Source organism: Oncorhynchus nerka, unplaced genomic scaffold, assembly GCF_034236695.1.
Source record: "Oncorhynchus nerka isolate Pitt River unplaced genomic scaffold, Oner_Uvic_2.0 unplaced_scaffold_2098, whole genome shotgun sequence".
Classification (NCBI taxonomy): domain Eukaryota; kingdom Metazoa; phylum Chordata; class Actinopteri; order Salmoniformes; family Salmonidae; genus Oncorhynchus; species Oncorhynchus nerka.
In genome coordinates, this window is record NW_027039229.1 from 14,463 (window position 1) to 30,151 (window position 15,689).

The 15,689-nt window shown below is 41.0% G+C and overlaps 1 long non-coding RNA gene across 2 annotated transcripts; it reads right to left on the reverse strand.

Annotated features, from left to right (window-relative positions):
• Positions 1-739: 739 nt before the first annotated feature.
• Positions 740-15,210, reverse strand: LOC135567398 (uncharacterized). 2 transcript variants are annotated; one of them, XR_010462343.1, is made up of 4 exons: positions 10,381-11,115; positions 6,390-6,418; positions 2,338-2,366; positions 740-937 (listed from the first exon to the last, which is right to left on the reverse strand). It is a non-coding gene; the product is annotated as an uncharacterized LOC135567398 (long non-coding RNA). The 2 variants fall into 2 exon arrangements; XR_010462342.1 differs by lacking the exons at positions 740-937; positions 2,338-2,366 and adding an exon at positions 14,346-15,210 and having other exon boundaries at positions 6,180-6,418; positions 10,381-10,409.
• Between the last annotated feature and the right edge of the window lie 479 nt (positions 15,211-15,689).

Below are 15,689 nucleotides of genomic sequence, written 5' to 3' on the forward strand. Positions count from 1 at the left end.
TTTTTTGGGAAGGCCCTTTCCTGTTTCTGCATGACAATGCCCCCGTGCACAAAGCAAGGTGGCAGGTAGCCTAGTGGTTAGAGGCAGATAGCCTAGTGGTTAGAGCAGGTAGCCTAGTGGTTAGAGGCAGGGTAGCCTAGTGGTTAGAGGCAGGTAGCCTAGTGGTTAGAGGCAGGTAGCCTAGTGGTTAGAGGCAGGTAGCCTAGCGGTTAGAGGCAGGTAGCCTAGAGGTTAGAGGCAGGTAACTTAGTGGTTAGAGGCAGGTAGCCCAGTGGTTAGAGGCAGGTAGCCTAGTGGTTAGAGGCATGTAGCCTAGTGGTTAGAGGCAGGTAGCCTAGTGGTTAGAGGCAGGTAGCCTAGTGGTTAGAGGCAGGTAGCCTAGTGGTTAGAGGCAGGGTAGCCTAGTGGTTAGAGGCAGGTAGGCTAGTGGTTAGAGGCAGGGTAGCCTAGTGGTTAGAGGCAGGTAGCCTAGTGGTTAGAGCGTTGGACTAGTAACCGAAAGTTGCTGGATTGAATCCCCGAGCTGACAAGGTAAACATCTGTTGTTCTTCCCCTGAACAAGGCAGTTAACCCACTGTTCCCTAGGCCGTGATTGAAAATAAGAATTTGTTCTTAACTGACATTCTCTAATAATTGTAGTTTGTATTAGTCATCCTGAACAACAACTTACATTTTTGAACAAAAAAAGTAAATATGATGTTTTTTTGTTCTTTTATTTTACCTTTACTTAACTGGGCAAGTCAGTTAAGAACAAATTCTTATTTACAATGACAACCTATTTTACATAAATACATGTGCCACAATGAAGCCCTTTGTCAGTTTACAATAAAGAAAACTGGATTGCAGAGCAGCTTACATAAGATAACGATTAAGAGAGAAAGACATTAACTTACATTGCTGTCAAGAGGCTCAGATTTCTCCATGGCTGCCGTTGGACCTGTGAAAACATTATTCAAATAATGTGATTTAATCTTTTATGTTTGACAATAACAGGGAGAGTGATGGGCTTGATGGGGTGGCAGGTAGCCTAGTGGTTAGAGCGTTGGACTAGTAATCGAAAGGCTGCAAGTTCATATCCCCGAGCTGACAAGGTACAAATCTGTCGTTGTGCCCCTGAACAGGCAGTTAACCCACTGTTCCTAGGCAGTTAACCCACTGTTCCTAGGCCGTCATTGAAAATAAGAATTTATTCTTAACTGACTTGCCTGGTTAAATAAAGAACAAGATAAACCAGTACTGGTATTTGGCTTGTAAAACAGGTGGTTCACAACAAGCATATTGCCAGCTCCAATGGCACTCAATTGAGTTAAGTTGAATGACTCCAACTAGTTGCAAAGTAAGTTGTGATTGTGTACACCCAGTATCCTATAGGTTTATTTATTCTCCAATTAGAAGTGACTGGCAGACACAAGTGAAACAATTCATTCAAGAAAGGAATTGATTGATAAACAGAGGTCTGTGATGGCGATCTTAGTGGGACTAGCATCAACACAATGCCAAAGACTTGATACTTTACTTGCATCAAACTTCATTGTTCTAATTCTGATTCTGGTGTTTCTTCACTGAAGTCAATCTCAAACTTTGTTGTTAGCAACTACAAGCTTTCATTGGTAACTCTCTGGGATAGTCTGTAGACGCTCAACAACAGACCGTACTGCTGTTGTGTTCCCGTGATGTACAGACCACTGATGTTCTGCTGTTGTGGTTTATGATGACGATACTGTCTTGCTGTTTAAAGAAGAGGAAGCCCAGTGAGCAAGATTGGTGAAGAGACGTCTTTTCAACCTAAAAGGTGTATTCTCAACGTCCTCATACTGAGGACTCCTTTGACTTCGTACTCTGGTTTCTGAACCGAAACGAGAGCACAGCGGTCAGGATGGTGGATCAGGCAACAAACTAGGAGCGGTTCAATGAATTGAACATCATTTAATGAACTCAACAAACAACGCTTACGGCAAAGAGAAACACAATCACATATCAATTATAACTCACTAAAAGAGAAGACTAGTTTTCACATGTCATGATAGATCAAATGTCATCTGAATGGGGACCACATTTTGGACATGGATTCTCTTCCCCTTTGTTCTAGAACATTTTGTCAAATACAATTTCCTCCCTGAACATGTATCACCTCATCATTGTTTACTCTCATTGTAATTGTAATAATATAATGACCTGAAATAAAGACATAAGCAGACCAACCTCTGCCTTTCCCTTCTCATTGGATTTGTATAATAGAAACCTCAGCCTACGATTACAATCCTACTGCCAGTGAGAATGTAGAGTCTGTTTGATAATGATCTATTCAAAGTATTATATACATGTTTAGTAACCTACCTGTGTTACTGCGTTGGTTGATCTGAGACCTGAAAGACGAAGTTGTGTCAGTGATCATTGCTTTTATACATACGTACGTTTTTACACATGCGCAATGATGAATATTAATAGACACACCCTGTGGAAAGGTACTGGTTAAACCAGGTGTTTACCCAATGGATGAGCTCAAAGGGAAACCATTCAACAGAATCCAGGGAGCTGGTTCAGGGTTATGATGATGATATCGTCTCGGTGTTTGAGGAAGAGAAATACCAGCAAAATATGGTTGAAAGATGTCTCGTCTTTCAAGTCAATCACTGCCCTAAGGAATTGAGATATTCTTTTAGACCAGAGGAAAGAGTTCCCCCTAATGGCCCTCCAACACCACTTCCAGCAGCATCTGGTCTCCCATCTAGTGAATGACCAGGACCAACCCTGCTTAGCTTCAGAGGCAAGCCAGCAGTGGGATGCAGCTGGCTCTGTTGGTTAGGGGAGGGTTTGGCTGGGGTAGGCCGTCATTGTAAAATAAGAATTTGATCTTAACTGACTTGCCTAGTTAAATAAATAAATAAAAACTCATACAATTGGTTTTTAAAATGAGGCAAGGAGAGAGGATGCGAGGAACCAAGGAAATGCAATTGAGTTCCTCCGATTCTTTACTGTTCTGTGTTCTGATGAGGATGGTCTCCTGTGTTCTGTTGGGGATGGTCTGTGTTCTGTTGGGGATGGTCTGATGGTCTGTGTTCTGATGATGGTCTGTGTTCTGTTGGTGTTTGTCTGTCTGTGTTTGGTCTGTGTTCTGTTGGTGTTTGTCTGTGTTCTGTTGGGGATGGTCTGTGTTCTGTTGGGGATGGTCTGGGTTCTGTTGGGGATGGTCTGTGTTCTGTTGAGGATGGTCTGGGTTCTGTTGGGGATGGTCTGTGTTCTGTTGAGGATGGTCTGTGTTCTGTTGAGGATGGTCTGTGTTCTGTGGGGTTTGTCTGTGTTCTGTTGGGATGGTCTGTGTTCTGTTGGGGTTTGTCTGTGTTCTGTTGAGGATTCTGTGTTCTGTTGAGGATGGTCTGTGTTCTGTTGAGGATAGTCTGTGTTCTGTTGAGGATGGTCTGTGTTCTGTTGGGGTTTGTCTGTGTTCTGGAGGATGGTCTGTGTTCTGTTGAGGATGGTCTGTGTTCTGTTGAGGATGTCTGTGTTCTGTGTGGTCTGTGTTCTGAGGATGGTCTGTGTTCTGTTGAGGATGGTCTGTGTTCTGTTGAGGATGGTCTGTGTTCTGTTGGAATTAAAATGCTCTTGATCTTTGATCAAATAAAGTTAATACAGTATGTCAGAGTAGATGAAATGGTCAAACTATCTGACGTAAGACAATGGCTCATTGTTTGTTGCTAACAGCTACAGCCTTCATGGGTAACACTTTAGGATAGTCTATCTGTGGATGTTGGACAATAGACCATTCGTGTTCTGCTGTTGAGTTCACCTGCACACCGTCATCATGCCCCACCTAAACCAACCGGTTTCAGTCTATTCAATTCAAATAGCTTCCGTACTTCTCATCACAGAACTAAAATACAATAATCACGATAGATCACATTCCTAAGAATGAATCATGAAGTCACCTGAGCAGGTTCTAGAAACAGCTGTCACCCTCAAGACAGTCATAACCAAGACGGTTCTCTGTTAGCATTTTCCATCGGTTTTCTCTTTGTTTCCTCCATGCAGGATCTCAGTCTCATTGGAGATCTTGATCCCTTTTATAGCCTCTCTGGACTAAAACCCAGTTATGACAAGACCATATTATGTATTGGATCGTTAAAAGACCATGTTTACACTACCTTGTATTTACTAATAACATAGGAGGATGGTGAAGTAGACATACTTGGCTTTCATATCTAAAAAAATATATAAATGAAGTTACCACAACCAATTTCAATAGAAAGTTTGTAAAAATGTATAAGATTCTGCAACCGTGGTAAGTACTTTGATTAAATATTTTGTCCTATCACAGTTTACTGACTTACTGATGGCGCTGCTCCAAACGACTCGTCTTTAAAATCAAAGACAGGCAGACAGACAGACAGACAGACAGACAGACAGACGGTCAGCACTAAACAGTACAGACAGACAGATAGGCAGGCAGGCAGGCAGACGGACAGACAGACAGACAGACAGACAGACAGACAGTACAGACAGACAGACAGTACAGACAGACAGACAGACAGACAGACAGACAGACAGACAGACAGACAGACAGACAGACAGTACAGACAGACAGACAGACAGACAGACAGACAGACAGACAGACAGACAGACAGACAGACAGACAGACAGACAGACAGACAGACAGACAGACAGACAGACAGACAGACAGACAGACAGACAGACAGTACAGACAGACAGACAGACAGACAGACAGACATCCTTATATGTTATTATCTCCTGTCTTCGCTGTTTAGTTGAACACCATTCATACATGTGTCATGAAGCTTCATAGCCAGAAGAGAACAGAACATGATTGGTTTGAATAACCAGTTATTTAATAACAGGCGTCCAAACATCAGACTTCACATCATCTAAGTTCTCTTTTAAAAATACATCACCAATATAAAGTGATACATTCATGCATTTCAGATATTTATAATGTATATATATATAACCCAGGTCCTACTGTATAGGTTGATACATTCATGCATTTCAGATATTTATAATATATATATATATAACCCAGGTCCTACTGTATAGGTTGATACATTCATGCATTTCAGATATTTTGTTGTTTCATATTAATTTCTGACTCAGAGAAATGCCCTCATAACCCAGGTCCTACTGTATAGATTAACTCATTACATAGCCCAGGTCCTACTGTATAGATTAACACATTACATAACCCAGGTCCTACTGTATAGATTAACACATTACATAGCCCAGGTCCTACTGTATAGATTAACTCATTACATAACCCAGGTCCTACTGTATAGATTAACACATTACATAACCCAGGTCCTACTGTATAGATTAACACATTACATAGCCCAGGTCCTACTGTATAGATTAACACATTACATAGCCCAGGTCCTACTGTATAGATTAACTCATTACATAGCCCAGGTCCTACTGTATAGATTAACTCATTACATAGCCCAGGTCCTACTGTATAGATTAACACATTACATAACCCAGGTCCTACTGTATAGATTAACACATTACATAGCCCAGGACCTACTGTATAGATTAACACATTACATAACCCAGGTCCTACTGTATAGATTAACACATTACATAGCCCAGGACCTACTGTATAGATTAACACATTACATAGCCCAGGTCCTACTGTATAGGTTGACACGTTACATAACCCAGATCCTACTGTATAGGTTGACACGTTATAAGCCTAGCTGCAATTAGGGTGTTCCTCCTCTGGTGCAGATTTACAATCCCAGATATGAGCTTCATTACTTACACACATCAAATACAACACAAATCAAGCACTGGTCAAATATAATACAATTTAAGTTCCATGTCAATGATAAGTCACAATGTTTAGAGACGGAGTCATCACAGATTTCACCTGCAGACTTTTGATAGGACAGTGTTGTGAAGATTCCCAGAAATATAGACAGCATCAAACTTGTCAATAATCAACTGACTGGCTTTCTTGATGTCTATACTATTCTCTCTGGTATGCGATCTGGTTTCCGCTCAGGTTATGGATGTGTCACTGCAACATTAAAGGTCCTCAATGATGTCACCATTGCCCTTGATCCTCAGCAATATTGTGCTGCTATTTTTATTGACTTGGCCAAAGCTTTTGATACGGTAGACTATTCCATTCTCGTGGGCCGGCTAAGGAGTATTGGTGTCTCTGAGGGTCTTTGGCCTGGTTTGCTAAATACTTCTCTCAACGAGTGCAATGTAGAAAGTCAGAAAATCTGCTGTCTCAGACCAACCTCTGCCTTTCCCATCTCATTGGATTTGTATAATAGAAACCTCAGCCTACGATTACAATCCTACTGCCAGTGAGAATGTAGAGTCTGTTTGATAATGATCTATTCAAAGTATTATGTAAATGTTTAGTAACCTACCTGTGTTACTGCGTTGGTTGATCTGAGACCTGAAAGACGGTTGTGTCAGTGATCATTGCTTTTATACATACGTACGTTTTACACATGCGCAATGATGAATATTAATAGACACACCCTGTGAAAGGTACTGGTTAAACCAGGTGTTTACCCAATGGATGAGCTTAAAGGAAAACCATTCAACAGAATCCAGGGAGCTGGTTCAGGGTTATGATGATGATATCGTCTCGGTGTTTGAGGAAGAGAAATACCAGCAAAATATGGTTGAAAGATGTCTCGTCTTTCAAGTCAATCACTGCCCTAAGGAATTGAGATATTCTTTTTAGACCAGAGGAAAGAGTTCCCCTAATGGCCCTCCAACACCACTTCCAGCAGCATCTGGTCTCCCATCTAGTGAATGACCAGGACCAACCCTGCTTAGCTTCAGAGGCAAGCCAGCAGTGGGATGCAGCTGGCTCTGTTGGTTAGGGAGGGTTTGGCTGGGGTAGGCCGTCATTGTAAAATAAGAATTTGATCTTAACTGACTTGCCTAGTTAAATAAATAAATAAAAACTCATACAATTGGTTTTTAAAATGAGGCAAGGAGAGAGGATGCGAGGAACCAAGGAAATGCAATTGAGTTCCTCCCGTGTATTCTTTACTGATGGTCTGTGTTCTGATGAGGATGGTCTGTGTTCTGTTGGTGTTTGTCTGTGTTCTGTTGGGGATGGTCTGTGTTCTGTTGGGGATGGTCTGGGTTCTGTTGGGGATGGTCTGTGTTCTGTTGGGGATGGTCTGTGTTCTGTTGGTGTTTGTCTGTGTTCTGTTGGGGATGGTCTGGGTTCTGTTGGGGATGGTCTGTGTTCTGTTGGGGATGGTCTGGGTTCTGTTGGGGATGGTCTGTGTTCTGTTGAGGATGGTCTGGGTTCTGTTGGGGATGGTCTGTGTTCTGTTGAGGATGGTCTGTGTTCTGTTGAGGATGGTCTGTGTTCTGTTGGAATTAAAATGCTCTTGATCTTTGATCAAATAAAGTTAATACAGTATGTCAGAGTAGATGAAATGGTCAAACTATCTGACGTAAGACAATGGCTCATTGTTTGTTGCTAACAGCTACAGCCTTCATGGGTAACACTTTAGGATAGTCTATCTGTGGATGTTGGACAATAGACCATTCGTGTTCTGCTGTTGAGTTCACCTGCACACCGTCATCATGCCCCACCCTAAACCAACCGGTTTCAGTCTATTCAATTCAAATAGCTTCCGTACTTCTCATCACAGAACTAAAATACAATAATCACGATAGATCACATTCCTAAGAATGAATCATGAAGTCACCTGAGCAGGTTCTAGAAACAGCTGTCGCCCTCAAGACAGTCATAACCAAGACGGTTCTCTGTTAGCATTTTCCATCGGTTTTCTCTTTGTTTCCTCCATGCAGGATCTCAGTCTCATTGGAGATCTTGATCCCTTTTATAGCCTCTCTGGACTAAAACCCAGTTATGACAAGACCATATTATGTATTGGATCGTTAAAAGACCATGTTTACACTACCTTGTATTTACTAATAACATAGGAGGATGGTGAAGTAGACATACTTGGCTTTCATATCTAAAAAAATATATAAATGAAGTTACCACAACCAATTTCAATAGAAAGTTTGTAAAAATGTATAAGATTCTGCAACCGTGGTAAGTACTTTGATTAAATATTTTGTCCTATCACAGTTTACTGACTTACTGATGGCGCTGCTCCAAACGACTCGTCTTTAAAATCAAAGACAGGCAGACAGACAGACAGACAGACAGACAGACAGACAGACAGACAGACAGACAGGCAGGCAGGCAGACAGACAGACAGACGGTCAGCACTAAACAGTACAGACAGGCAGGCAGGCAGACAGACAGACAGACAGACAGACAGACAGACAGACAGACAGACAGACAGACAGACAGACAGACAGACAGACAGACAGACAGACAGACAGACAGACAGACAGACAGACAGACAGACAGACAGACAGACAGACAGACAGACAGACAGACAGACAGACAGACAGACAGTACAGACAGACAGACAGACAGACAGACAGACAGTACAGACAGACAGACAGACATCCTTATATGTTATTATCTCCTGTCTTCGCTGTTTAGTTGAACACCATTCATACATGTGTCATGAAGCTTCATAGCCAGAAGAGAACAGAACATGATTGGTTTGAATAACCAGTTATTTAATAACAGGCGTCCAAACATCAGACTTCACATCATCTAAGTTCTCTTTTAAAAATACATCACCAATATAAAGTGATACATTCATGCATTTCAGATATTTATAATGTATATATATATAACCCAGGTCCTACTGTATAGGTTGATACATTCATGCATTTCAGATATTTATAATATATTAATTTCTGACTCAGAGAAATGCCCTATAACCCAGGTCCTACTGTATAGGTTGATACATTCATGCATTTTCAGATATTTATAATATATATATATATAAGCCCAGGTCCTACTGTATAGATTAACTACATTACATGCCCAGGTTCTAGATATTTAACACATTACATAACCCATCCTATATAACACATTACATATATACTGTATAGATTAACTATTACATAACCCAGGTCCTACTGTATAGATTAACTCATTACATAACCCAGGTCTTACTGTATAGATTAACACATTACATAGCCCAGGACCTACTGTATAGATTAACACATTACATAGCCCAGGTCCTACTGTATAGATTAACACATTACATAACCCAGGTCCTACTGTATAGATTAACTCATTACATAACCCAGGTCTTACTGTATAGATTAACACATTACATAGCCCAGGTCCTACTGTATAGATTAACACATTACATAGCCCATTACATAGCCCAGGACCTACTGTATAGATTAACACATTACATAGCCCAGGTCCTACTGTATAGATTAACACATTACATAGCCCAGGTCCTACTGTATAGATTAACACATTACATAGCCCAGGTCCTACTGTATAGATTAACACATTACATAGCCCAGGACCTACTGTATAGATTAACTCATTACATAGCCCAGGTTCTACTGTATAGATTAACTCATTACATAACCCAGGTTCTACTGTATAGATTAACACATTACATAGCCCAGGTCCTACTGTATAGATTAACTCATTACATAACCCAGGACCTACTGTATAGATTAACACATTACATAACCCAGGACCTACTGTATAGATTAACACATTACATAGCCCAGGACCTACTGTATAGGTTGACACGTTACATAACCCAGATCCTACTGTATAGGTTGACACGTTATAAGCCTAGCTGCAATTAGGGTGTTCCTCCTCTGGTGCAGATTTACAATCCCAGATATGAGCTTCATTACTTACACACATCAAATACAACACAAATCAAGCACTCGTCAAATATAATACAATTTAAGTTCCATGTCAATGATAAGTCACAATGTTTAGAGACGGAGTCATCACAGATTTCACCTGCAGACTTTTGATAGGACAGTGTTGTGAAGATTCCCAGAAATATAGACAGCATCAAACTTGTCAATAATCAACTGACTGGCTTTCTTGATGTCTATACTATTCTCTCTGGTATGCGATCTGGTTTCCGCTCAGGTTATGGATGTGTCACTGCAACATTAAAGGTCCTCAATGATGTCACCATTGCCCTTGATCCTCAGCAATATTGTGCTGCTATTTTTATTGACTTGGCCAAAGCTTTTGATACGGTAGACTATTCCATTCTCGTGGGCCGGCTAAGGAGTATTGGTGTCTCTGAGGGGTCTTTGGCCTGGTTTGCTAAATACTTCTCTCAACGAGTGCAATGTAGAAAGTCAGAAAATCTGCTGTCTCAGACCAACCTCTGCCTTTCCCATCTCATTGGATTTGTATAATAGAAACCTCAGCCTACGATTACAATCCTACTGCCAGTGAGAATGTAGAGTCTGTTTGATAATGATCTATTCAAAGTATTATGTAAATGTTTAGTAACCTACCTGTGTTACTGCGTTGGTTGATCTGAGACCTGAAAGACGAAGTTGTGTCAGTGATCATTGCTTTTATACATACGTACGTTTTTACACATGCGCAATGATGAATATTAATAGACACACCCTGTGGAAAGGTACTGGTTAAACCAGGTGTTTACCCAATGGATGAGCTTAAAGGAAAACCATTCAACAGAATCCAGGGAGCTGGTTCAGGGTTATGATGATGATATCGTCTCGGTGTTTGAGGAAGAGAAATACCAGCAAAATATGGTTGAAAGATGTCTCGTCTTTCAAGTCAATCACTGCCCTAAGGAATTGAGATATTCTTTTAGACCAGAGGAAAGAGTTCCCCCTAATGGCCCTCCAACACCACTTCCAGCAGCATCTGGTCTCCCATCTAGTGAATGACCAGGACCAACCCTGCTTAGCTTCAGAGGCAAGCCAGCAGTGGGATGCAGCTGGCTCTGTTGGTTAGGGGAGGGTTTGGCTGGGGTAGGCCGTCATTGTAAAATAAGAATTTGATCTTAACTGACTTGCCTAGTTAAATAAATAAATAAAAACTCATACAATTGGTTTTTAAAATGAGGCAAGGAGAGAGGATGCGAGGAACCAAGGAAATGCAATTGAGTTCCTCCCGTGTATTCTTTACTGATGGTCTGTGTTCTGATGAGGATGGTCTGTGTTCTGTTGGTGTTTGTCTGTGTTCTGGGTTGGGGATGGTCTGTGTTCTGTTGGGGATGGTCTGGGTTCTGTTGGGGATGGTCTGTGTTCTGTGTTCTGGGGATGGTCTGTGTTCTGTTGGGGTTTGTCTGTGTTCTGTTGAGGATGGTCTGTGTTCTGTTGAGGATGGTCTGTGTTCTGTTGAGGATGGTCTGGGTTCTGTTGGGGATGGTCTGTGTTCTGTTGAGGATGGTCTGTGTTCTGTTGAGGATGGTCTGTGTTCTGTTGAGGATGGTCTGTGTTCTGTTGAGGATGGTCTGTGTTCTGTTGGAATTAAAATGCTCTTGATCTTTGATCAAATAAAGTTAATACAGTATGTCAGAGTAGATGAAATGGTCAAACTATCTGACGTAAGACAATGGCTCATTGTTTGTTGCTAACAGCTACAGCCTTCATGGGTAACACTTTAGGATAGTCTATCTGTGGATGTTGGACAATAGACCATTCGTGTTCTGCTGTTGAGTTCACCTGCACACCGTCATCATGCCCCACCCTAAACCAACCGGTTTCAGTCTATTCAATTCAAATAGCTTCCGTACTTCTCATCACAGAACTAAAATACAATAATCACGATAGATCACATTCCTAAGAATGAATCATGAAGTCACCTGAGCAGGTTCTAGAAACAGCTGTCGCCCTCAAGACAGTCATAACCAAGACGGTTCTCTGTTAGCATTTTCCATCGGTTTTCTCTTTGTTTCCTCCATGCAGGATCTCAGTCTCATTGGAGATCTTGATCCCTTTTATAGCCTCTCTGGACTAAAACCCAGTTATGACAAGACCATATTATGTATTGGATCGTTAAAAGACCATGTTTACACTACCTTGTATTTACTAATAACATAGGAGGATGGTGAAGTAGACATACTTGGCTTTCATATCTAAAAAAATATATAAATGAAGTTACCACAACCAATTTCAATAGAAAGTTTGTAAAAATGTATAAGATTCTGCAACCGTGGTAAGTACTTTGATTAAATATTTTGTCCTATCACAGTTTACTGACTTACTGATGGCGCTGCTCCAAACGACTCGTCTTTAAAATCAAAGACAGGCAGACAGACAGACAGACAGACAGACAGACAGACAGACAGGCAGGCAGGCAGACAGACAGACAGACGGTCAGCACTAAACAGTACAGACAGACAGACAGACAGGCAGGCAGACAGACAGACAGACAGACAGACAGACAGACAGACAGACAGACAGACAGACAGACAGACAGACAGACAGACAGTACAGACAGACAGACAGACAGACAGACAGACAGACAGACAGACAGACAGTACAGACAGACAGACAGACAGACAGACAGACAGACAGACAGACAGACAGACAGACAGACAGACATCCTTATATGTTATTATCTCCTGTCTTCGCTGTTTAGTTGAACACCATTCATACATGTGTCATGAAGCTTCATAGCCAGAAGAGAACAGAACATGATTGGTTTGAATAACCAGTTATTTAATAACAGGCGTCCAAACATCAGACTTCACATCATCTAAGTTCTCTTTTAAAAATACATCACCAATATAAAGTGATACATTCATGCATTTCAGATATTTATAATGTATATATATATAACCCAGGTCCTACTGTATAGGTTGATACATTCATGCATTTCAGATATTTATAATATATATATATATAACCCAGGTCCTACTGTATAGGTTGATACATTCATGCATTTCAGATATTTATAATGTATATATATATAACCCAGGTCCTACTGTATAGGTTGATACATTCATGCATTTCAGATATTTATAATATATATATATATATATAACCCAGGTCCTACTGTATAGATTAACTCATTACATAGCCCAGGTCTTACTGTATAGATTAACACATTACATAGCCCAGGTCCTACTGTATAGATTAACACATTACATAGCCCAGGTCCTACTGTATAGATTAACTCATTACATAACCCAGGTCTTACTGTATAGATTAACACATTACATAGCCCAGGTCCTACTGTATAGATTAACACATTACATAGCCCATTACATAGCCCAGGACCTACTGTATAGATTAACACATTACATAGCCCAGGTCCTACTGTATAGATTAACACATTACATAGCCCAGATCCTACTGTATAGATTAACACATTACATAGCCCAGGTCCTACTGTATAGATTAACACATTACATAACCCAGGTCCTACTGTATAGATTAACACATTACATAACCCAGGTCCTACTGTATAGATTAACACATTACATAGCCCAGGTCCTACTGTATAGATTAACACATTACATAACCCAGGACCTACTGTATAGATTAACACATTACATAGCCCAGGTCCTACTGTATAGATTAACACATTACATAGCCCAGGACCTACTGTATAGATTAACACATTACATAACCCAGGACCTACTGTATAGATTAACACATTACATAGCCCAGGTCCTACTGTATAGGTTGACACATTACATAACCCAGGACCTACTGTATAGATTAACACATTACATAGCCTGGACCTACTGTATAGGTTGACACGTTACATAACCCAGATCCTACTGTATAGGTTGACACGTTATAAGCCTAGCTGCAATTAGGGTGTTCCTCCTCTGGTGCAGATTTACAATCCCAGATATGAGCTTCATTACTTACACACATCAAATACAACACAAATCAAGCACTGGTCAAATATAATACAATTTAAGTTCCATGTCAATGATAAGTCACAATGTTTAGAGACGGAGTCATCACAGATTTCACCTGCAGACTTTTGATAGGACAGTGTTGTGAAGATTCCCAGAAATATAGACAGCATCAAACTTGTCAATAATCAACTGACTGGCTTTCTTGATGTCTATACTATTCTCTCTGGTATGCGATCTGGTTTCCGCTCAGGTTATGGATGTGTCACTGCAACATTAAAGGTCCTCAATGATGTCACCATTGCCCTTGATCCTCAGCAATATTGTGCTGCTATTTTTATTGACTTGGCCAAAGCTTTTGATACGGTAGACTATTCCATTCTCGTGGGCCGGCTAAGGAGTATTGGTGTCTCTGAGGGGTCTTTGGCCTGGTTTGCTAAATACTTCTCTCAACGAGTGCAATGTAGAAAGTCAGAAAATCTGCTGTCTCAGACCAACCTCTGCCTTTCCCATCTCATTGGATTTGTATAATAGAAACCTCAGCCTACGATTACAATCCTACTGCCAGTGAGAATGTAGAGTCTGTTTGATAATGATCTATTCAAAGTATTATGTAAATGTTTAGTAACCTACCTGTGTTACTGCGTTGGTTGATCTGAGACCTGAAAGACGAAGTTGTGTCAGTGATCATTGCTTTTATACATACGTACGTTTTTACACATGCGCAATGATGAATATTAATAGACACACCCTGTGGAAAGGTACTGGTTAAACCAGGTGTTTACCCAATGGATGAGCTTAAAGGAAAACCATTCAACAGAATCCAGGGAGCTGGTTCAGGGTTATGATGATGATATCGTCTCGGTGTTTGAGGAAGAGAAATACCAGCAAAATATGGTTGAAAGATGTCTCGTCTTTCAAGTCAATCACTGCCCTAAGGAATTGAGATATTCTTTTAGACCAGAGGAAAGAGTTCCCCCTAATGGCCCTCCAACACCACTTCCAGCAGCATCTGGTCTCCCATCTAGTGAATGACCAGGACCAACCCTGCTTAGCTTCAGAGGCAAGCCAGCAGTGGGATGCAGCTGGCTCTGTTGGTTAGGGGAGGGTTTGGCTGGGGTAGGCCGTCATTGTAAAATAAGAATTTGATCTTAACTGACTTGCCTAGTTAAATAAATAAATAAAAACTCATACAATTGGTTTTTAAAATGAGGCAAGGAGAGAGGATGCGAGGAACCAAGGAAATGCAATTGAGTTCCTCCCGTGTATTCTTTACTGATGGTCTGTGTTCTGATGAGGATGGTCTGTGTTCTGTTGGTGTTTGTCTGTGTTCTGTTGGGGATGGTCTGTGTTCTGTTGGGGATGGTCTGGGTTCTGTTGGGGATGGTCTGTGTTCTGTTGGGGATGGTCTGGGTTCTGTTGGGGATGGTCTGTGTTCTGTTGAGGATGGTCTGTGTTCTGTTGAGGATAGTCTGTGTTCTGTTGGGGTTTGTCTGTGTTCTGTTGAGGATGGTCTGTGTTCTGTTGGGGTTTGTCTGTGTTCTGTTGAGGATGGTCTGTGTTCTGTTGAGGATGGTCTGTGTTCTGTTGAGGATAGTCTGTGTTCTGTTGAGGATGGTCTGTGTTCTGTTGGGGTTTGTCTGTGTTCTGTTGAGGATGGTCTGTGTTCTGTTGAGGATGGTCTGTGTTCTGTTGAGGATAGTCTGTGTTCTGTTGAGGATGGTCTGTGTTCTGTTGGGGTTTGTCTGTGTTCTGTTGAGGATGGTCTGTGTTCTGTTGAGGATGGTCTGTGTTCTGTTGAGGATAGTCTGTGTTCTGTTGGAATTAAAATGCTCTTGATCTTTGATCAAATAAAGTTAATACAGTATGTCAGAGTAGATGAAATGGTCAAACTATCTGACGTAAGACAATGGCTCATTGTTTGTTGCTAACAGCTACAGCCTTCATGGGTAACACTTTAGGATAGTCTATCTGTGG